Genomic DNA, 24410 nt, shown 5'->3' with positions numbered 1-24410 from the left:
CATCCTTGTGGGGTATAAAGGAATCCCCCAAGTAAACATGTTAATGAACAACTTGTGGGGTACATAGGACTTCCCCAAGAAAATAAAATAATGGAATATTTATGTGGTATATGGGACCCCTCCAAGTTAATATGATCTATAGGTACATGGGAAACCCTTGATCTCTAAGTGGTTTGGCTAAGGACACTACTTGCAAGTTATAGTGGGTATGATGATACCACTTCTTATAGCTTTTGTTAAAAATAATGGATTAATGGTTTGGTTAGTCGAAATTGATTTTAATTAGGCAATAAAGGCGGGGTGATAGCTAACCATGAATGTGGGAGTCCAACGGATGAACACTAGAAACTCATGTTTACCAACATGAGGGGTAGATCAGTTTGTGCAGCTATATGCATCGGGACTCGTTCTGGGGGTTACACTGGACCTATAAAGCCAATAGATGGTCTTAGGATTGTTAAGCTTCACATTCCCAGGTTAATTATTTAAAATACATGCTAAATGCGGTTCCCTTTCACAGCATGGATATATATATGGTTTGTATGCATATGGTTAGTTTACCTGGTTTTACTAGATGGGATTATTTTATCGTTATCCTGAGTGCATGCTAGTGTTCACCTTCAAACCCATCTTCAGGCGGCTGTATCCCCACGCGATGTAGTAGTCGACCATTCTAATCCTCCTGCTTAATTATCAGATTGGGATCAGCTATTGGATTAAAGTGGTGAGCTTCCATAGTTTGGAAGGCATCTATTTCATGCCATGGATTACTTTATGTACTTTTATCTTTCATAGACTTGGTTTATGGCCTTGTCGAGGCCATGCCCAACTAGGTACTTTTTGATTTGGTTTAGAGGCTTTGTATAGACAACTGTGGACTTGGGTATGGCATGGATGGATTAGGTTATATATATATATACATACATGGAATTATTGTCCTTATTTTAGTTTATGGTTTGGGTTGGGTTAGATTGGTTAGTTATTGGGTGGATTGGCTTAGATGGGTTGGCCTTGGATGTATGTTTATCGCAAAGTCACTTCATGGATAGATTTGCTATCTTATTATATAATCATAATTCACCCAACTTATGTTATACATTTCTTGGTTAGGTTGGGTAGCTGGGGTGGTCTCCGATCTAGGTTGGGCTTGAGATTGCCTTATGACAAAGCCCTAGTTTGGTTTGTGTCACAAAGTCATCTCTTGGTGCTAAGGTGGAGGAAAAGCAAGTGTTGGACCCTATCTTGATGCAAATTAAGGAGGATGCACGCAGGTAGAAAGTGATGGCTTTTGAGATTGATAGTGATGGTATCTTGAGGTACCATGGAATATTATGTGTTCCCGATATTGATGGGTTACGAGGAACAATTTTGGCCAAAGCTCATGAGTTGTGTTATACGATTCATCCTGGTTCGACGAAAATATATCATGATCTTAAGGAGATTTATTGGTGGAATAATATGAAGCGGGATGTGGACAATTTTTCAGCTATGTGCATGATGTGTCATTAAGTGAAGGTGGACAAATTGAGGCCCGATGGGTTGACTCAAGAGATTGAGCTGCCTGTGTAGAAATAGAAAATAAGTAATATGAATTTCATTACTAGTCCAAATTCATATTAATATAATTAGCTAGAAAAAATATTTCTTAACATCCAAATTCTTATTAGATATGTTCACATAATTAACGAGACAAAATATTCCTTACCATGCAAAATTATTCATTATTCCACAGTCTCACCATCTGTTTGATTCTATTTGGGCCATCATAGATATAATGACCAAGTCCACTTATTTCTTACTTGTGAGGACTAATTTTTCTACTAAGGACTATGCAAAATTTTAAATCCAAGAGATCGCGAGGTCGCATCGTGCTTTAGTTTCCATCAGATGCGATTGACGCACCCAATTCTCATATGAATTTTGGAGGTCGTTACATCATGGTTAGGGGACAATGGAAACCCTTAGTACCATTTTCCACCCGCATATGGATGGGAAAGCAGAAAGGATAATTAGGCCTTAGAGGACATACTTCGAGCGTGTGTATTTAATTTTGGTGGTTGTTGGGTTGATCACTTTTCTCTTATAGAGTTACATATAACAATAGTTATAACTCTAGCATTGGTATGGCTCTATTTCAGGCTTTATATGGTAGGAGGTCTAGGTCTCTTGTTGGGTGGCTTGAGGTTGGTGAAAATAGGTTATTTGGCCCTGATTTGGTTCACCAAGCCATGGAAAAGGTAAAGGTGATTCAGAATAGGCTTAAGACCACCCAAAGTCGCCAAAAGTCATATGCGAATGTGATACAAAGGGAGTTGGAGTATAATGTTGATGACTTGGTATTCTTAAAGGTATCTCTGATGAAGGGTATGATCCGGTTTGGGAACAAGGGGAAGCTCAGTCCCCATTATTTTGGTTCGTATTTAGTTTTGAAGAAGATTGAAAATGTTGCATGTGAATTGGAGTTGCCTTCTAGTTTGAGCTCGATTCATCTGGTCTTCTATTTCTCGATGTTAAGAAAGTGCATCGGTGATCCTTTGTTGGTTGTTCCATTGGAAGGTGTAGGCATTTCAAATTCCTTGTCTTATGAGGAAGTTTTGATGAAAATCTTGGATTGGCAAGTCCATCAGTTGCGGACAAAGGATGTGGCTTCGGTAAAGTTTCTATAGAGAAACCAAATGTATGAGGAAGCTACATGGGAAGCTGAGGATGACATGAAATTCAAAGTATCCATTCCTATTACTTAGTTTCAAAACTCATACTTAAGGTATGCGTATGATCTTAACAACTTTTTTATTATTTTTGTTAAAGGAAACTGTGGGAGTGTTTCTTTGTTAAATCATGCTAACGTATTCATTGACCCATCATTCGAGGTCGAATGATCCTAAAGGGAAAAAATGTAACATCTCGGATTTTGGTCTTTGAAAATTTCTGAAATTTTATCCTCAATATCTTGACTATGACTTACCCTACAAGTCGTAGGGAGTCTTGATGAGTCATTGGACCCAAATCATAGCCTAACCAGTGTGTGTGGCTAAGTTTTCTTACCTAAGTACAGTGACTAACTACGATTTGTGTGGACTCATTATTGGTCATTGTGTACAAATCATAGGATGACCAGTCTATACCCAAATGGTTTCCGTATTTACTACTCATAGGGTCTCATTCTTAGCCATGGTATACGATTCAAAAGGTCAAAGGTATGTGTTCCTGGTGACATTAGCTTGACAACAAATCATAGAGACAAGTCGTAATGAGTCGTTATTAGACCTATAACGACAGACGGTTTATTTTTTCAGCTTTTATATAGGGGTATTTTAAACATTTTCCTCTTATCCCAATAATAACCCACGACTATAAACAAACTTGGGGCCATATTTTCATTGATAACACGCGCCAAATGTTCTTTCTTATCTTTGAAGCCTCTCAAACATCCATTTGTTTCCAAGAAGTGGGTTAAGTAGAGCTTCAAGGGTTTAATTCTCTCTATAATATTTGATATTTCAGGCATGTTACTCTTCCCTAATGATAGCATTGTTAAAAGCATATGTGTTAAAGTATTATTCATTCGGTTTTGGTATTGGTTTTGAATATGGGTTGAAGGTCTTGAATAATTGTTGTTGATGTGATGTTTTATGTTTGTATGTGCATTGGTTATGTTTAAATGATGATTTTATAACCGATTAGATGAATGGGTATGGTGAATAAACTAGCGGATTGTGAATTCCCCAAATTTTGCAAATAATGACAGTTGAAATGGTAATGACCTCAACCCCTATTATAAAATATGTTTGAATATGAAAAGTATGATGCACATTGAGCAACTCTTGAACTGTTGCATAATGTGAAAAGTTAAAGAAGCATAATGATTTTCAATTGAACCAAGAAGTTTTTGAATTTTCCCAAGAGATGATAATTATTTTGGCGTGTTGATGTTACCTTGCAAGCAGTTTGTGTGACGATACCAATGGTGTATGCCAAAATGTGTATAATTGTTCAATGAATGGGAATGTGTGTTAAATATTTTAATTGGGCCTTAATAAGGGTTGTGTAGATGAGTCGTAAAAGCTGACATCTCGAGGAACCAATACCAGAAATTGTAGTTACCGATGCGGGGGTATATATAATCGGGTGGATCGAGTCCCCCTTTAATGTTATTCGGTGATTGGGAGGTTTGAGTCCCCTAAATTATATTAATGATTAGGTGATTCAGTCACCTTGGTATACCAGTAGGTTTGAGTCCCCTATGGTGCATACGTACTTCCTCTGGTTCGCATGGCTACATGCACTGGTGCCTTTCCAGTTCTAGCTGGGGAAGAGTTGGACCCATATAGCCCATGGGTGCCTTCTTATGTTGAGACCGTTGAGCTACAAAATCTAGGATAAAGTTTTAAAGTGCATCTAAAGCTTTGTTCCCTTTCCGTGCATATTATTTATGTATGTATATGATGATGTTCACATGGTTTTAAATTGGATTTGATTTGACCTTATTTAATCCCCTATCCCTAAGTTACATTCTAGTGCTCAACCCACTAAACGTCTCCAAATGTTGTATGCCCACGCGATGCAGGCACCAAAGATACTTCTACTTTTCCAATGCAGTGTTAGGTGGATTGGTTTGGTTCGTTGGTTCGTATGGTAAAGTGGTGATCTTTCATTCTCTGAAAGACTTGGACATTTCACTAGTTTACGTTAATAGACTAGAATTTAGGGTTCACATTATCATTAACATTGTCATTGTCATTTTCATGGTCGGGGGCATGTCCCGATACTTTATTGATTCTGATTTTTTTTAGAAGGCTTTGTTGGATTACTGTGGACTTGGGTGGTGTTGGATTATGTTTTCGGTCTGTTATCGGCCATTGACTTATCTGGAATTCTTCGATCTTTTCTTATTCTATCTTGTTATATACCCATCACGGCCAGACCGTTATTTAGGTCGTGACACCATGCAAACAGACTATCTCCTAAACATAGATATGGGCTAACCTCTCAACACTAAAGCACATATGAAAAGAATGAAATGTGCTTACTTAGTCAAATGATCTATAATGACCCAAATACCATCGGAACCACGGAAAGTGCAAGGAAAATGACTAATAAAATACATGGTAATTCATTCCTGTTTCCACTCGGGAATGGGCAACCTCTAGGTCAAACCACTTGGACACTGATGCTCGACTTTCACCCGCTGACAACAAAGGCAACGAGCTAAAAAAGTCAGCCACATCTCTCTTCATACTGCTCCACTAACAATGCTACCTCAAATCTCTATAAATATTGGTTGTGTAAGGATGATTGAAATCTCTAGAGTTGTGAGCCTAATGCAAAACCAAATGAATCAAGTCATTAATCCTTGAAACCCAAATGCGGCCATCAAATGTCAAAACAACCTTAGAATTTATGGTGTTCCTCTTGGACTCAACACTAAACACTTGGTGAACAAGGAAGCAAAGCTTACTATACTCAAACTAACGATCTTGAATTCGCTCAAATAGTGAGGACCTCTCCTCCATGCAAGCCAAAATCCTCCTATCTGAAATATCAAAGCGAACCATCAAGTTTTCTAAGGACTGGATATCCGCCAATGGCCTCTGTGAAACTGAAATACAAGCAAAGCTGCCCATACTCACTGCCTTCCAACTCAAGAAATCTACAACCACATTTACCTTTCTTGGATAATACAATATCAAAATATCATTAACCTTAAGCAACTCCATCCATCTATGTTGTCTAGACTTAAGCTCCCTCTGGGTCATAAGATGTTGAATACTGCAATGATCGATGATAATCTCATAATGAATACCATAAAGATAATACCTCTAAATCTTAAGCTCAAAAACTATTGCTGCCAACTCTAGATCATGAGTGGAGTAGTTCCTCTCATGTACGTTAATCTATGTACAACAATAAGCAATGACATGAACCTGTTGCATCAATATACAATCCAAATCAATACCAGAAGCATCCCAAAACATGGTGAATCCCTTACTTTCAACAGGAAGAGATAAAAGAGGAATTGAAGTGGGAATAACCTTAAAAATTCCAAAGCTCGGCTCACACTCCTTAGACTATCAAAAAGGAACTTCCTTCCAAGTCAATATGGTCATAGTGCACCGAAATAGTTCCAAAACCCTTGATTGGAACGGTAGGTTTGGCCAAACTAATGAAGCTATGAACCTCCATTGAATATATAGATCTATCCCAATCACTAATCGCCTCAATCTTAGTTGGATCTTCCATATTACCTTACTTATACACCACATGTCCAAGGAATGACACTGACTGAAGCCTTATAGCATGAACATAAGAAATAATCCCCATCTACTCCTGGATAAATACTCCCTGCCACGAGACTGGGATACATACGAAGCTAATGGTCTTGACAAAACAATCCATGACCGTACGATAGTGGGATAACCATTCCATGCCCAGAATTACATAAACATCCACCATATCAAGAATAATAAGATTAGCATACGTATCAACATCACTAACTATCATAACACATAATCTAAAAACTCCATCAACTACTAAAGAATCACTCATCAGATTAGATACACAAATGGCACAGATAACAAATCCCAAGACAACTCAAACTAAGGTGCATAATATGCAGAAATATAAGAATAAATGGATCCCAAATCAAATAAATTTAAGACCGACTGGCGGCATACCAAAATTATACCTATAACAATAGCATCTAAAGTCTCAACCTCTGGCCTAGTAGGTACAGTATATAACTGACCATGTCTGCCACCTGGCTGGGCACCTGACTGACCTCCCAAACTGCCTATCTTAGAACCTCCTTGAGTACCTTAGGAACCACCCCTACGACTATGAGAACCACCTCTAGTTGTGAGATAAACTACTATAGTATCGATAGCACCTGAGCTGAAATAACAATCGTCCAACAACTAAAGCACTCTCTGGAATAATAACGAAAAGATCCACAACGATAACAGGATCCTTGAGCTTAACCAGAACCAACAGATCCAACTGACACAACCCTGTCCAGGAAGGTCTCTGGCACTAGACTAACATATGTTGGTAATCTAAAGAACAACCTGAATAGGTCGACTATGCTAACTTTGAGTCTACTAAAATAGACACAAATAATACCCACCATGATAACTATTACCCCTGAATTAGGAATTATTATGTCTCTTACTGAAACTATCCTGATAGCTAAGACTCTTATCGTTGCCCCTAGGTCCTCACTATCCATATCCTCCATCACCTGAGCATGATCCAAAACCTTAGAAAAAGACCTATCCACAGTAACTAAACTCTAATTAAACATACTAATGGGGAATCTCAACTCTTTAGCAAAGCAGCAAACTCTCTCATACTAAGTGTTTAGAATAGAATTTGTATGCCTATCCAACTCATAAACACAAGCCTCATACACTATAACTATCATGGATCCCTGCTCCAATATAGAGAACTAATCCCTCAAAGGATTTCTAAGGCTGAGAGTCAAAAACTTCTCCAAGAACATCTCGGATAAATGAGTCCAACTCAAGGAAGAAGATCCAGGTAGTCTAAAATCATATAACCTCTCCACCAATATTGAGAAACCAAATCCAACAAAAATATGGTGTGACATTATCACGAGTCTCAACTAGGCCTAAATTAGGAAGCCTATCTTTTCAAGCAATCATACACTTATGTGCATCCTTGCCTAGAGCACTAAAAACCTAGGCAAAGTCAATCTCAAGAATCTACCTAAAATATTCTTCTCTTCGATAGACATAGTAGGCTGATTAAATACAACCTAAGAAATAACCAATGTAGGATCAACCTCAACTCTAAGAGTTGCAGCTATAAGTTATGCCCCAGCTTTAGTACCACTCTAATTTATAGACCGTACACCATCAGGCGGCATACCACCAACTATCCCCAAAACCTAAACATATCTATCTTAGACCACAGAAGAAGAAATAAAATTTGGTGAATCTTGGCTGGTGTCCTTGCCACTGTTGGTTGAGGCATAAAAATCTTTGGCTCAGGAGAGAGAATATAACCTAGGGATGGTGGCCTATCTTGGCCCCTAGATAGGGACATTTCTCATGATTTTCCATAATTTATGGGTTATCCATAAATATGAGTAGGGTCCCTAGGATTGATCTTAGGACCCTTGTTATGTGTACAGGTAACACGTGTCCTAGACATCTGTGAAAGAGTAAAGTCTAAGGGATACTTCTACAAACTAACTTAGACTCTTAGCACGAGACGAGTGAAAGACGTCATGAACTCCTACGAATGTCCCATAGCCTCCCAAATATAGGAAACATACGTTATTATTCTAATATGTATGACTCTACTAGACACTTGCTCTTGTACCAACAATACCGGTGAAACCTGGCTCTAATACCAATTAGTTAAGACCCAATTTATGAGTTATAATTAAAGAGGTCGTTTTCACATATAGTAACCCAACTAGGTTGGAGTTGAATCCCATAGTGAATACATTGGAAATCTATCTCAAATTTTTTACAATTACCAGGCAGTGCAAGAAAGTAAAAGGAATGATTTGTTAAAATAGAAAAAATGGAAAAGCATAAGTTGTTCTTGGTTGTAAATAGCATAAGACAAATAGTAGGATTGTGTTCCCCTAGCTTCTCAACTCTTTATATTTCTCACGATCAACCCAACTATGCTGTTGCTCTACATGCAAAGACTACAAGATAAGTTTTATCAACTATCGGGTAAGCTTGAAGATAAATTTTACTGTTTACTTGGTTATCATTTTGGGGTGTTGCCTTGTTGCCCCTTACTACAGCCTCAATTACACTCGTTGGGGTAGGATCTAGTGATAAGATAAGTGCAATCTCAAGTATTAGCCACTACTCGATATTAATTATCACAAAAAAGATTAAGATACATACAACCCTAGAATATATAAATATCACACTTACTTTATATAGATAATCCTCCAAGATCTCACAACCCTAGCTAAGGGTATTAGCCGTACATATTTATGAGATCAATCATGGAATTCATATAAAAAATCACAAAATTAATTTCCTAATATTGTGGAATAAATCCTAAATTCTTAAATTGAATAACAAACGAAGAACAAACCAAGAATAATAATCAATACATTAATTTTCGAAATTTATGAATATTTTATTGAATGAATGCTGAATAAATAAAACACAGCCTAGAGGGTATTTATAGATTACAAAAACCAAATCTCAATTAAAATGGGAAAACCCTAGAAATCAACTCCTAAAAAAAATAAAAAAACACTATAAATCAAATCCTAAATAAAATAGGACAACATAATTACCCATATATAATAGGACTTAAAAATATAATAGGATTTTAATTGGGATATATGGAAATCTAGGACACAAATCCTACCTAAAATGGGAAAGGTGACATTATGTCGGCACTCGGTACGACTCAGTCTTCAACTCATGCTGGCATCATACAAGTCATACCCTGACTTCTCGTATCCATTCTAGTTTCAAATCTCCCAAGGCTTTAACTTTTTGTTTATCTTATGATTTCTGCTTATGAGTCATACCTGAGTATACGACTCATGTCCTTCTGTCATACCCACCTGGGATTTTGTCTTTTCAAGCTTTGAACACTAGTTTGTGTACTACTTCCTTACATGATTCGTACTCAGACCCTAACTCGTATAATTTTGAGACTTTAAATTTGGATTTTGATGCATATTAAGATCACAAATGGCTCTTTTATTAAAGGCAAGTGAAAATGTCCATTAACAATTAAGTTCTTGTAAAGAATCTAGTTATCATCATTTTCAACCAAAAATATCTTTTTAGGTATTTAGTATTTTTTATCTCAAGACCCACCAATAGATAGACAATTGAATTATCTTTCTAATGATACTCATTTTTCCTTAATCCAATATCGGGGTGAAAATTTATGGCCAAAATACTGAAGCACTAGTGAAGCTGTGTCGAATCTATCCGAGGTACGACTTGTAAGGTCTGTCTAGGCTACAAATCGTACAGAATCTTTATGGTTCATTAGGAGGAAGTCGTATTAGAGGCTTAAAATGGGTTTTTAACAATGATTCGAGCTACTTTTCATAGTTCTTCTTACATTTAGCATCCAAAACCTAATTTCTTGCAAAACACTCCAAAAACACATCTAATATAATAACATAGCCTTAATTACATGCATGTTTTCATAGTTTAAGCATCGTAAGTACTATATTTATATAGAACATCAATGGAACATACTCGGTCCCACCAGTAGGTAACCCAAACCATAACCCTGAGCTAAACACAATGGGTTTACTTTATGGAAAATGCCAAATTTTAGGTGAAAATGAACAACATACTTATAATTAAGCAAAGAGTTCTAATAGATAAAATTGTTAATACAAGATACTATCGCACGACCTAGTAGAGACAGTACAAGAGCATCTAATAATAATACAACTCAAAGACTTAAAATAGTCAAAAACATCTGTCTTGATAACTAAAGACTGAATATCAAAAGATAGAAGGAAATAGGCAACTCTGAATACAAGAGCTCACCCTATTCTTGGAAAAATCCAACATTGTTGTGCATAGATAAGTAAATAAATCTGAAGAATAACATAACATAAAGCATCAATACATACAATAATAACTACAAAATTGGTTCCTATACACCAGTTAGTGAGGAAAGTAAATAACTCATCACAGACTCTCATACACCAGGAGAGTACACTCAAAGATAAAATAAAGCAACCATTCATCACATATAAATAACGAACTCATTATTTAACCATCATTCCACAGTTCACAAAAATTTTATAAAGTACCCTCATTCCACAACTTTACCAACATACAACAACCTTATCATCATTTATACACTGGTTACCATTAATCATCTATCCATTATCATCACTAATTAAATTATCCACTAATCACCATACATCCTCTAGTCATCATTTATCAACTAACCATCAATTGTCAACTAGCCATTTTACCAAAAGAATGAATTTATGTCACGTCACATTATAACCATTTTATTATTTTTTTGACTCAAAAATTGCTACTTTCAATCTAACATCCCATATCATTAATCATAAAAAGAATATCATTATAGCATATTATGCATATTTAGACTCAAACCAGTAAATATAATCAATGGTCGGACTTGAACCGGTAAATAATTAATAGCCAGACTCAAACTAGTAACTATAGTCAGTAGCCAAACTTAAACCATTAAATAATAAATAGTTCCATCATCATTCTCTAAACTAAAACTAGCTATATATAATCAACAACTTAATCATCTTTCAGACTCAAATCGGATATATATATATAACAACATAATCTTCTTCTAGACTAGAAATGGATAAATATATATATAATCAACATCATGAATAGTATCATCCATAGCATAAATAATAGCATAATTAATAGGCGTCAACCCTCATATAATACAAAATAACCACTAAGTATCAAGTTTCTCAATATTAACTCCATACACATTTCCAAGAGTCTAATACGCATAAAAGGTTTACATAAGTTAACATGTGCCATAGCCTAAAGTGGATTAAAGTCCACTTCTAATACTTGAGTTCCATTTTAGGAAAATTCTACCCGAACTAACCTTAAGGTAGCTAAATCAACATATAGATGTTAAACAGGCCACAATAGTCCTAAGATAGAGATCCTTCCCAAACACATTAAATAAGTCCAATGAAAACTAAGGCAACCTTCATTAGTCTAAGAAACTAAGGCTAATATTACCCTAATCATGAGTGAATAAAGTATTTTTTCCTCAATATTGAGTGATCTAAGGTATTCTCATGCTAATCATGAGATATAAAGTCCAATTCACCTAAAGAATAAGGAAAAAAGTTAAGTGTTACAACTCTATAATTTCAAATTAGCACAAATTGTCAAACTAACCCAAATCTTGAATTTTATCAATCCAACACCAAAAACCTATCCTAAATTTAAAAAAATATCATAGGAATACTATGAAATAGCTCAATCAACCAAGGTATAACCCTAGCCTACCTCGACATCAAAGAAAGCTTAACGAATCGCTAAACCACCGCTTTTCCTTTTTGAGAAGCCTCCTTAAGATTCTAAGTTATCAAAAAAAAAAATATTCTACTCATCAATACGAGAATAATGATACCAATATTGCACCATTTTTCTTTGGGTCCAAAAATCAAATAAAAAACCCATGTGGGTCACACTTATAGAAATCATGTATTGGAAAACTCACACAATATTCTAAAAAGATCAAAGAATCATTACCCTCAAAAATGGGTGAAAACTAAGCTAAATTGAGGGTAAAATCAATCCCTAAAGGTTTTGGGGTTTTGAGCAATAAATCATTAAAATCTACTAAGAAAGGGGTGAATTCTTACCTTAAATCAGAAGATAATTGTGAAATAAATGTTAATCAAGCTCCCAAGTCACCCTCAAGTATAAATTATAAGTTATCACACTATTTAAGGCTTTTGGATCACTAGGAAGTGATGAACAATTGCCAAAATCATGGAAAATTTGTCCTTTTATGCCAAGTCTTGGTACTCGGGAGTCATTATTGCGTCCTCGAGGTCGGTGATCGCACTATCTTTCATCTGCCACACAAGTCGCAATTGCGACACCCTATCACAATTGCGGTATCTCCCATGCTCAAATGAGTCGCGATTGCGATCCAAAGAATGTTATCTTGGGGCACTAGATTTTCCCAAGTCCAAAATAAAATATAATCGAGTGCTCGAGGTACAGTCAGGATTTCATATATGGAAACAAACTATGTAACCATACCAAATTTGATGTTCCACATGCGATAGCACACTTGGAATTTCAGTCCAAGGTTGTTTAAAGAAAATATGGGGCCCACACCCATATTATATTTTCTTAACATTCTGGCCAAGGGGTGAAAATGAGCTCAGGTGTGTCAGACCCAAACCAAAGATTGACTTTTCCTAAAATCAACATTCCAGAGCTACTGGCATAGTTAATATTTTCATAAGATATCATTATACTAAAGTTTTCTCCAGGTGTCTATTTGGAATTAGTAAAGACTTCAAAACATAGAATTGGATCTAAAAATCAAATGAACTGCCCGGTAACTAAATTGTTAAGTCGAGAAAGTTATAAATGACTTAGCGCACTATAGAAAAGCTCAAACATCGAAGATAAGTGCAAAATACATAAAATTACTTAAATGGTCATTACATAGTGTTTTCTACAACCTTAATGTTAAAATTCAAGGCTCGGCAAAAGATCTTAATAAAGTTTCTTATAGTAATCCTTTGATTTGGCACATTCTGCATTTTCTTGTTGAATATCACCCATGACTTGTATATTTTCTCAAATTGACATTATTGAAATTTATATATTTTATCTTTTAATTATAGCTTTTGAGAAGGCAAGTAAAACGCCCCATGTTTTTTGCCCTTGAAAATTATTGAGCTTTGGGCTCAGTGCCTTGGTTGCGACTGGACCCTCAGAGTTTTAGGGTATCTTGATGACTCATTAGGATGATTCATAACCAAACCAGTAAGTTTGTGGATTTGTTCTGCTCTGAGTAAAAGTGGCTTACTATGATCCGTGAGTATATGTTAGAGTCGCAGGTTCAAATCATAGGATGTCCAATGTTCAAATCATTTGTGTTTTGTATTGATCATGACTAAAGCTTATGAATCATAAGATATCATTATGAGTTAGTTGGTGGATTCATAAGGTTAGAAGTGTATAGGGTTCCTAGTCACTATCTTGGTTACAACTCATGGTCACGAGTCATAAGGTGTGGGTACGAGTCAAGGGGTTGACTCGTAATTAAAGATGGTTCTTTTCCAGATTTTAAGTTGAGGTCACTTTAGACATTTCCTATTTTAACCCCTTGGAACCCACGACTTAAATACTTACTTTGTACTTTGTTATCACCTCATTCCCTATAAAACACTCCCAAATTCTCTCTCAAACTCTCTATTCAAGTTAAGGCTAGGGTTTTAAAAAAAGTGGTTATCTACGGCTCTAAGGGTTCTTTCCTCTCTAAGTTTCTTAGTATCCCAGGCATGTTAGTCTTCTCTCATTGTCATTTTTAAAAGCAGATGATTTGAAGTATTATTCATGGAATATTGATATTGGGGTTTGAACTATAGGTTGATTTAATATAAATTGTTTAAATGATTCTTCCATGTTATCAATAAAAGTACTGTGTTTAAATTTATGATTGGTAAATGCATTGGGTGAATGGGAATGGTAGATGGGAATAGGGGTAAAATTTAATCCCCAAAGTAATTATTTGGTTATGGAAATTGGTGATAACCCATTTGCATAGTTGATTTTGTTTTATTCATTATCACATGGACTAGCTTGTTTTATAAAACCTATGTAGGATATAAATGTTTTAGGATGATTTTGAAAACCTTTAGGGGTACACGGAACCCTTCAAGTAATTTTAATAATGGAGTCTACAAGGTACATGGGAATCACCTAAGTGTTGGATAATGACATTGCTTGCAAGCTATAGTCGGTATGATGATACTATTTAATAAAGCCTTCATAATTTACTCCTAGAATTTATGGGTTGATTATGTGTCAAATTTTTTAATTAGGTAATAATGGGGGTTGTGATAGCTATCCATGAGTGTATGAGTGCAAATGACGGACACTAGAAACTTATGTTTGCCGACATGAGGATTGGTCTGGATAACAATATGCTTGAGGGGAACAAAGGAATCCCACAAGCCTATATACATATATATGTATCATGTAGGGAGAAGGGTATAGGGGAATCCCCGACCATCTATGATATATCTGGTTTGTACGACTAACATGAACTGGGCTCATTCAGGGGGTAATACTGGACCCATATAGCCCATGGGTGGATATATGATGGTAAAGCTACATAATCTAAGTTAAATATTTTAAAGTTCATGCTAAACCTTGTTCCCTATCTCGGTAGATTGCTCTCTCTCTCTCTCTCTCTCTCCATATATATATATATATATTTACATATGATTGTGTGCATTGCTTTGCCTTAATTTTTGATTGGTGTAATTACATTATCCTTATCCATGAGGTACATTCTAGCGTTCACCCTGCTAACCATTATCAAATATTTTTTTCCCATGTTATGCAGGAACTAGCCATACTCCTACTCCTCTTGCTCAGTTGCGTGGTGATTTGGGGACAGCTATTGAGTCAGACAGAAGTGGTAAGATTTCATGCTCCAAAAAACCCCATTTCATGCTATGGATTTCCTTTTATATTTATTATATATTTTTGTTTAGGTTTGGCTATTATCGAGGGCATGTCCCAATTGGATATTCTTTGGTTTTGATTAGAGCCTTTGTCAAACTATTATGGGCATAGGCAGTGTCAGTATTTGTATTGTTATTGTTATTGGAATTGGTATTAGCATGGGTATTGGTTGGTTATTTAGTTATGGATGGTTGGTTTTGGATATAAACTTAGTATAATGTCTTAATCTGATGTTTTCTTCTCTTGTTATATGTTTGAAACTCATCCGACAAGGGGTTTCTGGTATGATCCGTGGTTTAGATATTTAGGGGTGCTCTTTGGTCCTTATTGGACTTGAGATACTCGTCATGGCTAGGCCTTGTTTTGGGTTATGAAAAGATGGTATCAGATCCCTAGGTTCATGTTCAGTAGGGTTTCCTCAAAGTCATGTCCAGTAAAGTCTCTTTTAAGGGGTGTCTAGCATGCCACACTTATAAGGGAAAGGCTATGAGGCATTTAGAAATGTTCTATTTCTTGTGTTCTATTTTTAGACTATAGTATCTAAGGTCTTGAAATCTTCTGTAATCCTGTTTGTTTGCTTTTTAGATCATGCCTCCTAAATGATTTAAAGCTCTTAGAAACTCCTCTGTCCTACTCGAGGACAATGTTGATAGGATACACCCTGTTTATAGGGTCCAGACCTATTTTAGGGGTCCATTTACTGATTTCCCTTCTAGAATTCCACTAGTCACCTCTAGTCCATCTCGAGCTCCTTAGGCTAATATGACAAATGCTAAGTTTTGTCAATATATTCATATGTTGGCTTAATTGGTAGCTTCTCAGAATGAGTTTGGTGCTTTTGTTACTCTATCTTCTAAGGCCATAAGGGTTTTCCAATTTATGAGATTGAGTCTTCCTGTGTTCACTGGTGTTAGGGTTAAGTAGTATCCTCAAGGTTTTATCGATAACATAGAAAATATCTTCCAGTTTATGCACGCTTCTAATGTGGAGGGTGTAGAATTCCTGGCTTATTAGTTAAAGGATGTATCATACCGATGGTATGATGAATGGGAGCGGTATAGGGGAGATGATGTTGACTATACACTTTAGGAAGATTTCTCTAGTGCCTTTTTGGACCGCTTTTTTCCACGGGAGTTTTTGGGTGGAAAAATTTATAGAGTTTGTTAACCTGAAGCAAGGAAAGATGTTAGTCAAGGATTATGCCTTAAAGTTTGACCAATTATATCGGTATGCTCTAGCGTTCATGACTAGCATGAGGGCTATAATCAGGAAGTTTGCTTCTGAGTTTTCCTAAGACTTGATCTTAGAGAGTAAGACTACTTTGTTAAACAAGGACATAGATATCTCCCAAATAGTTATATACATGTAGTAGGTTGATGAAGAGAAAAATAAGCAGGCAGAAATAGGAAAGAGGAAGAGTAAGAAGTTTAGATTTTTTTATTAGGTTAGAGGTCAACAACAATGGCAGCGATAGTTAAAAGTTGTCCAAGAAGAAATGGGGAAATTCTTTGTCCTAAATGACGGCTAGTACTCCCTACCTAAATCCATCTGGTGATATCCATTTTTATGATGGCGACAGTTCTATGGCACAAGGTGCCCACTCTCAGGCTACTAGGGCCTAATCAACTCAATCATATCCTCCCTGTACATTTTGTAGTCAGTTCCATTGAGGTTTCTGTGATAACGGAAGGGACAAGTGCTTCAAGTGTAGTTAGCTAGGGAATATAATTAGAAATTTTCTCATGGGTAATGTTTCTTCTGGGGTAAACAAGGTTCGCGTTGCCTCATCATCACCTCTGGCACCAAAGAGTGCCCTATCTAGATCCAACACTGGTCAAAACCATATCTATTCTCTCATTATCCACCAGGACTCTGAGTTATCTCCTGATGTCGTTACAGCTATGTTCAAAATCTTTTTCCATGATGTGTATTGCTTACTTGATCCAGGGTCTACTCTTTCTTTTGTGACTCCATTTATGGCAATGCATTTTGGTTTTAGTCCCAAGTGTATTTTGGACCCCTTTTTTGTTTTTACCCCAATAGGTGACTCTATGGTGGCTAGAAAAGTCTATAAGGATTGTATGGTGTCTGTGGGGAGAGAGAGACTTTGGTGGATCTGGTAGATTTAGACATGGTTAATTTTAATGTTATAGTATGGATGGATAAATTTCACTTCTGCTACGTTTCTCTAGATTATTTGACCCGTAAGGTCATTTTTAAATTCCTTAATGAGATGATTATTAAGTTGAAAGATGATTTTTTGGTTCCTAAGCATAGGTTTATATCATATCTTAAAGACCGAATATTAATCTCTAAGGGGTTTTCTTATTATTTGATCTGGGTTAAGGATTTTAACTCAGAGAGTCCATTACATACTATCCTGGCAGAATGAATTTCCTGAGATATTTCTTAATGACCTTCCTAGTGTCCTTCATTAAGGGGGCGATGCAGTTTGGTAATAAAGAAAAGATCAGCCCTCGTTATGTTTGTCCATACTTGGTTTTGAAGAGAATTGGTAGCATTGCTTATTAGTTGGAGTTGCCTCATAGTTTAAATTTCATTAACCCGGTGTTCCATGTGTCAATGATAAGGAAGTGTGTGGGTGATTCATCACCGATTTTTCCTATCAAGGATATTGATATTTTGGATTCCTTGTCTTATGAGGAAGTCCCTATTGAAATTTTAGATCAGCAAGTTTGTCATTTCCAGGCAAAGGAAATATCATCAGTAACGGTTCTATTGAAGAACCACAATATTGTAGAGGAAACTTAGGAATCCGAAGAGGACATGAAGTCCAAGTATCTATTCTTGTTCAACGCCCCGAATAATTGTGCCTAAGGTTTGTGTTATTATTAACATCTTTATTTTCTGACTTTGTTAAAGGAAAGGGTGATTTCCTAGGCATTTTTGTTTTCTAACATAGTTAAAGGTAAGTGTAGAGGTATATAGAGTCCCATCATACTTTTATTGCCATGACCCATCATTCGAGGATGTATGATCCAAGTACGGGAGAATATAACTCCTTTGATTTTTGTACCTTGAAAATTCTTGAGCTTTTGGCTCACTTCCTTGGGTATGACTGGACCCCCGGAGTCATAGGGTGTCTTGATGACTCGTTGAGATGAGTCATAACCAAACCAGTAAGTTTGTGAATTTATTATGCTCTGAGTAAGAATGGCTCACTATGAACCGTGAGTATATGTTAGAGTCGTAGGTTCAAATCGTAGGATGTCCAATGTTCAAATCATTTGGGTTTTGTGCTGGTCAAGACTGGACATTACGAGTCGTAAGATCTTATAACGAGTTAGTTGGTGGAGTTATAAGGTTGGCAGTGTGTAGGGGTCCTAGTCGCTATCTTGGTTAAAACTCATGGTCACGATTCATAAGGTGTGGGTACGAGTTAAGGGGTTGACTCGTAACCAAGGGGTCAAAATAATTTCGGGTGTCTCGGACCCAAACTAAAGATCCATGTACCTAGATTAAACATTCCGAAGCTGCTGGCATAGTCAAAATTTTCATAGGATATCGTCTTAATAAAGTTTTCTCCTGGTATCTATTTGGAATAAGCGAAGACTTCAAAATATAGAATTGGATCTAAAAAACAAATAAATTGCCCCGTAACTAAATTGTTAGCTCAAGAAAGTCATAAATGACTTGGCGCAGCTATAGAAAAGTTCAAACAACAAAAATAAGTGAAAATACAGAAAATGACTTGAAGGGTCATTACATAGTGTTTGCTACAACCTTAATGTTAGCATTCAAGGCTCGGTAGAAGATCTTTATCAAGTTTCATATAGTAATTCTTTGATTTGGCACATTCTGCATCTTCTTGTTGAATATCACCCATGACTTGTATATTTCTCAAATCGATATTATCAAAAGTTATATTTTTTATCTTTTAATTATATCATTTTATAAGGAAGGTGCAACGCCCCCATATTTTTGGCCCTTGAAAATTCTTGAGCTTTGGGCTCACTGCCTTGGTTATGACTAAACCCCCAAAGTTATAGGGCGTCTTGACGACTCATTGGGATGGGCTGTAACCACACTAGTAAGTTTGTGGCTTGGTTTTTCTATGAGTACAATTATCTCACTATGAGCCGTGAGGATATGTTACGAGTCATATGTTCAGCTCGTAGGATGTCCAGTGTTAAAATCATTTGGGTTCTATGTTGGTCACAACTAAACCATACGAGTTGTAAGATTTCATTATTAGTTGGTTGGTAAAGTCGTACGGTGGGAATTGTGTGTGGTCCTAGTCACTATCTTAGTTACGACTCGTGGTCACGAGTCGTAAGGTGTGGGTACAAGTCAAGGGGTTGACTTATAACCAAACGTGGTTTTTTTCATTTTTTTAAGTTGAGGGAACTTTGGATATTTCCCAGTTTAACCCCTTGGAACCCATGACTTAAAGCCTTCGTTGGGACCATATCATCACCTCATTCCCAATAAAACACTCCCAATTCTCTGTCAAACTATCTATTCAATTTAAGGCTAGGGTTTCAAAGAAAGTGGTCATCTAGGGTCCTAAGGGTGATTTCTTCTCCCAATTTCTTGGTATCCCAGGAATGTTATTCTTCCCTCATTGTCAATTTTTAAAAGCATGTGATTTGAACTATTATTCATGGAATATTGATGTTGAGTTTTTAACTATGGTTTAAGGGTTTTTAATGTAAATTTTTTAAATGATTCTTCCATGTTATCTATAAAACTGTGTTTAAATTTATGATTGGTAAAAGCATTGGGTGCATGGGAATGGTAGATGCGAATAGGGGTACAATGAAATTGACAATGTGATTGTTTTTGTATGGAAATTAGTGATAAACTCAACCTATTTTCATAACTAATTTTGGTTTATACATTATCACATGGACTGGCTTATTTCTTGAAACTAATGCATGATATAAATAGTTAGATGGTTAAGGATGGTTTTTAGAACCTTAAGAGGTACATGGGAATCCCCCAAGTAATTTTTATAATAGAGTCTGTGGGGTACATGGTAATCCCCTAAGTGTTGGCTAATGACATTGCTTGCAAGCTATAGTCGGTATGACGATGCCACTTCACAATGACTTAATTATTTACTCCTAGAATTGGTGCATTTTAATGTGTTAAATATTTTAATTTGGAAATAATGGGTGTTGTGATAGCTAGCAGTGAAGGTGTGAGTCCAAAGGACAGACACTGGGAACTCATGTTTGCTGACATGAGGGTTGGTCCTCATGACCATGTACTTTTGGGGTACAGGGGAATCCTATAAGCCTATATATGTATTTATATATCTTGGAGGGTAAAGGGTACAGTGGAATCCCCATCAATCAATGATATCTCCGGTTCATACGGCTCATAGGAATTGGGCCCCTTCAGAGGGTAACACTAGACCAATATAGCCCATGGGTGGATTTATGATGGTTAAGCTACACAATCTAGGTTAAATGTCTTTAATTTCATTCTAGACCTTATTCCCTATATATTTGTGTATGTGTGTGTATATGTGTATTCATTGGTTTGACTTGTTGAATTGATGTCATTATTTTATCTTTATCCCTGAGTTACATACTAGAGTTCACCCCTCTAACCGTCTTCGAACATTTTACCCCTATGCGATGCAGGAATTGGCCATACTCCCAGTCTTCCTGCTCAGTGACGTGGTAATTTGGGGAAAGCTTTTGAGTCAGATTTAAGTGGTGTACTTCCCTACTTCGGAATAACCCATTTCATTCTATGGATTTCTTTTTCTCTTTATTATTGCTTTTTGTTTGGGTTTGGCTATGGTCGGGGGCATGTCCCAGATGGATATTCTTTGGTTTTTATTATAGGCTTTATCGGACTACTATGGGCATGGGTGGTATCGGTATTGGTGTCGGTATTAGTATTAGTATTGGCATAGGTATTGGTTGGTCATTTTGTTGTGCATGGTTGGTTTGGGATATAAACTTAGTTCAATGTCTTTAATTTGATATTCTCTTATCTTGTTATATGTTCGGAGTTCATCCTACAAGAGGTGTCAGGTATGATTGGGTATTTGGGTATTTGGGGGTGGTCTCCGGTCCTTTTGGACTTGAGATACCCATCATGGCTAGGCCATGGTTCAGGTCATGACATCATGATAAATCAATCCAAGAACTAAGTTTTCAACTTTTTTCAAGTAGTGATAGATCCACGGGGCAACTCTCTTAGCCATAGAGTAGCTTCTCCCATCAAAGAGAATGAAAATAATCTAAGTCGAATAGTCTCTCGACTCACTCAAGCTATATTATATAAAGTTTAGATCCCCAAAATATTCATGATATACATGTTTGCATCATCAGTATGTCGTATTGGAAATAGCCATTTGAAATTCAATAGATGGATCATTGCACTCCTGATATCAACCTTAGTACCTTGGGGAAGTTTTTGTGGAATGATGGCCCCTATTTCAATTTGCTTTAGATACCCCAAATATTTTTGGATTATTATAAATAGACAGAAATTGTTGGATGGGCTATTGTCCCCTATTTTCTTACTTTGTCCCTTGTATCAAGTATAGCTAGACGATATACTTCCTCCTACCTAGTCCTTTCTTTCCTTGCTGCTTGTCGAGTAGCTTCTTGCCTAGTATTTTATTCAACCATTAATCAACCTGCTCATGTAAGGCTCCTTGATCATGAACTCTGTCTCACTCCATTCATCGACGTTGTCTCAAAGTTCTCTCAATTTTAAGATCAAATGGAATTAATGGATTTCCTTGATCCAGGTATGGGAAATATTCCAGTGTGTTCCTAAAAAATAGTAGAAAAGTAAAATCACCAAACAAGACCAATATCCTAACAAACCCAATCAATTAATCCCATAATCATATTCCTCAGCAATGGCCCAGAAATTTGATGTCGACTAAATTACACCTCCTAGAAGGTATAAAGTGGTAGTTGAACAAATATAAAACCCAACTAGGTTGGGGTTGAACCCACAAGGAATAGGACAAAATTTGATCACGTGTTTATATAAGTAAACTGATGATTAAGTAAAAAAAAAGGACTTTGGTGAAACAAAAGACTATCAAAACAATTGTTGTTTTCGGATCGATAATAAACATGAGATGAGCACTCGGATTGTGATCCTTGTGATTTTTATAACTCCAAGGGTTTCTTGTGATATCAGTCTATAATGATGCATTGCATGTAATATCTAACAAGATATGTTCATCAAAATACCATCTAAACTTGATTAGATAAATTTCACTAATTTTATCCCAGACTCAGAATGTTGCACTACTAACCCTTGTTCTTGATCTCAGATAAACTATCTCTGTTAGTGATCTAGTTATAAGATGAAGGATGTTAGTTCAAATAGCTATTATGATATCCTTTTCCTAATCTATACCTCTCTCCCGAGAAATTTTAGAATAGTTGTGAGTTCCTAATGTATAAATCCATTAGAAGGATAATTATAATGAAGGGAATACCAATACATGCAAGCACATCGGCCTATATTTACCTTGCACTTAAACTATTTTTTAAATTCATCAGAGTTGTCACAACCCTAGTTGTGGTGATTACCTTATCATAACTATAAACACATAAGCATAATTCATAGATGAAATATTTGTCATGAACTTCTAATCAAGAATAAACTCCAAAATCTCTACTTTTATGAAAACCCTAGGAATGTTGTTCATAAAATTACAAGAATATACCTTATCACTTCACAAGCTAATATTCTCAACATAAAATAGTTTGTAAATCATAAAATAACTCTACAATATTATTTATAGATAAAACAAATCCTATCCCAAACAATAGAGGAAAACGGCATCGGCTGTATCGGATGAGAAGAAGGTACGATCGTGGTTAGAACCCACGATCGTCCTTTGTCTTTCATAGTTTGTACTTGGACTTGCTAGTTTTTAGGACTTCAAAGGTATGATTCTTATTAGAGCTCCATGGTATAAATAATTGTGGTATGATGTCGCCTGATCACCTTTAGCTCAAACTTCCAAAGTCTTCCTATCTTGGCCTTTATCCTACGATCTCATGGTACGATCACCATATCAAAGTATGACCGTGGATTGATCTTATCTGATCATATCCCACTTAGGTTCTTAAACCTCAAACCAAAGACTTCACCCGACGCAGAAAGGTATAGTCATGACTTTATGGTATGTTCATTGGAAGCTTTTGTTTGATCAATTCCTGAGGACACTCTCTGATTTAGGGCACGATCTCTTGTATGACCATTTTTAGATCCCACGATCATCATTCATTTGTATGATGACCCTTTTTATCTATTCTTCAGCAAATTACTTTCTCTAAGTTCCTAAGGCCTGCAAACAAAAGAAAACACATCAAACCTACAAAAACATGCCCTTATACTTACAAATATTCCTTGTTTTAAGCATCTTAAGTGCAATAAGTTCACTGCACATAAGCTTTTTACGGATGGTACAAGACTCTCATATCATAATAATTCAATAATTCAACCTATTTCCTATGATGAAGATTACATATTTCTAGCAAAAACACATATTGAAGGCTCTTCTGATCAGTGAACACATCAATATGATCCCCATAGAGGCTGCCAACTCAAGATCATGAGTCAGGTAGTTCTACTAATAAGGCTTTATATATATAGAGGCATATGTCATAACCTTTCCATACTGTATCAATACACAACCAAGTCCAACTCTGGAAGCATCATAACCACAAAACCATCTAAACCCTCTAGTGAAGTCAAAACTAGAGTGGTGGTGAGCCGAGCCTTCAACTCCTGAAAACTCTTTGCAAAAGAATCTATCATTGGAATTTGACTCTTTTCTGAATTATTATATACATATGTAAAGCAATATAGGAAAACCCTTCAAAAAACTATCAACAATAACTATCTAAACCCAAGAAACTCCTAATATTAAATAGAGAGATGGGTCAAGGCCAATTTCTCACTTCTTTGGTCTTTAGAGGATCAACTCAAATGCCTTTATCAAAAATTATATGACCAAGAAATGCTACTTATTTCAACCAGATTACTCTTGCTGGACTTAGCAAATAGTTGGTAATCTTTTAGAGTCTTCAAGTCACTCCTTAAATGAAATGTGTGTTCATCCTTACTTTGAGAATAAATTAGGATGTCATCTATTAAAACTATAATGAACATATCCAAATACTAATTGAACACCCTATTCATCAAGAACATAAAAGTTGTAGGAGAATTCATTAGTCCAAA

Source organism: Capsicum annuum, chromosome 4 (assembly GCF_002878395.1).
Source record: "Capsicum annuum cultivar UCD-10X-F1 chromosome 4, UCD10Xv1.1, whole genome shotgun sequence".
Classification (NCBI taxonomy): domain Eukaryota; kingdom Viridiplantae; phylum Streptophyta; class Magnoliopsida; order Solanales; family Solanaceae; genus Capsicum; species Capsicum annuum.
Note: the sequence above shows the minus strand (reverse complement) of the source record.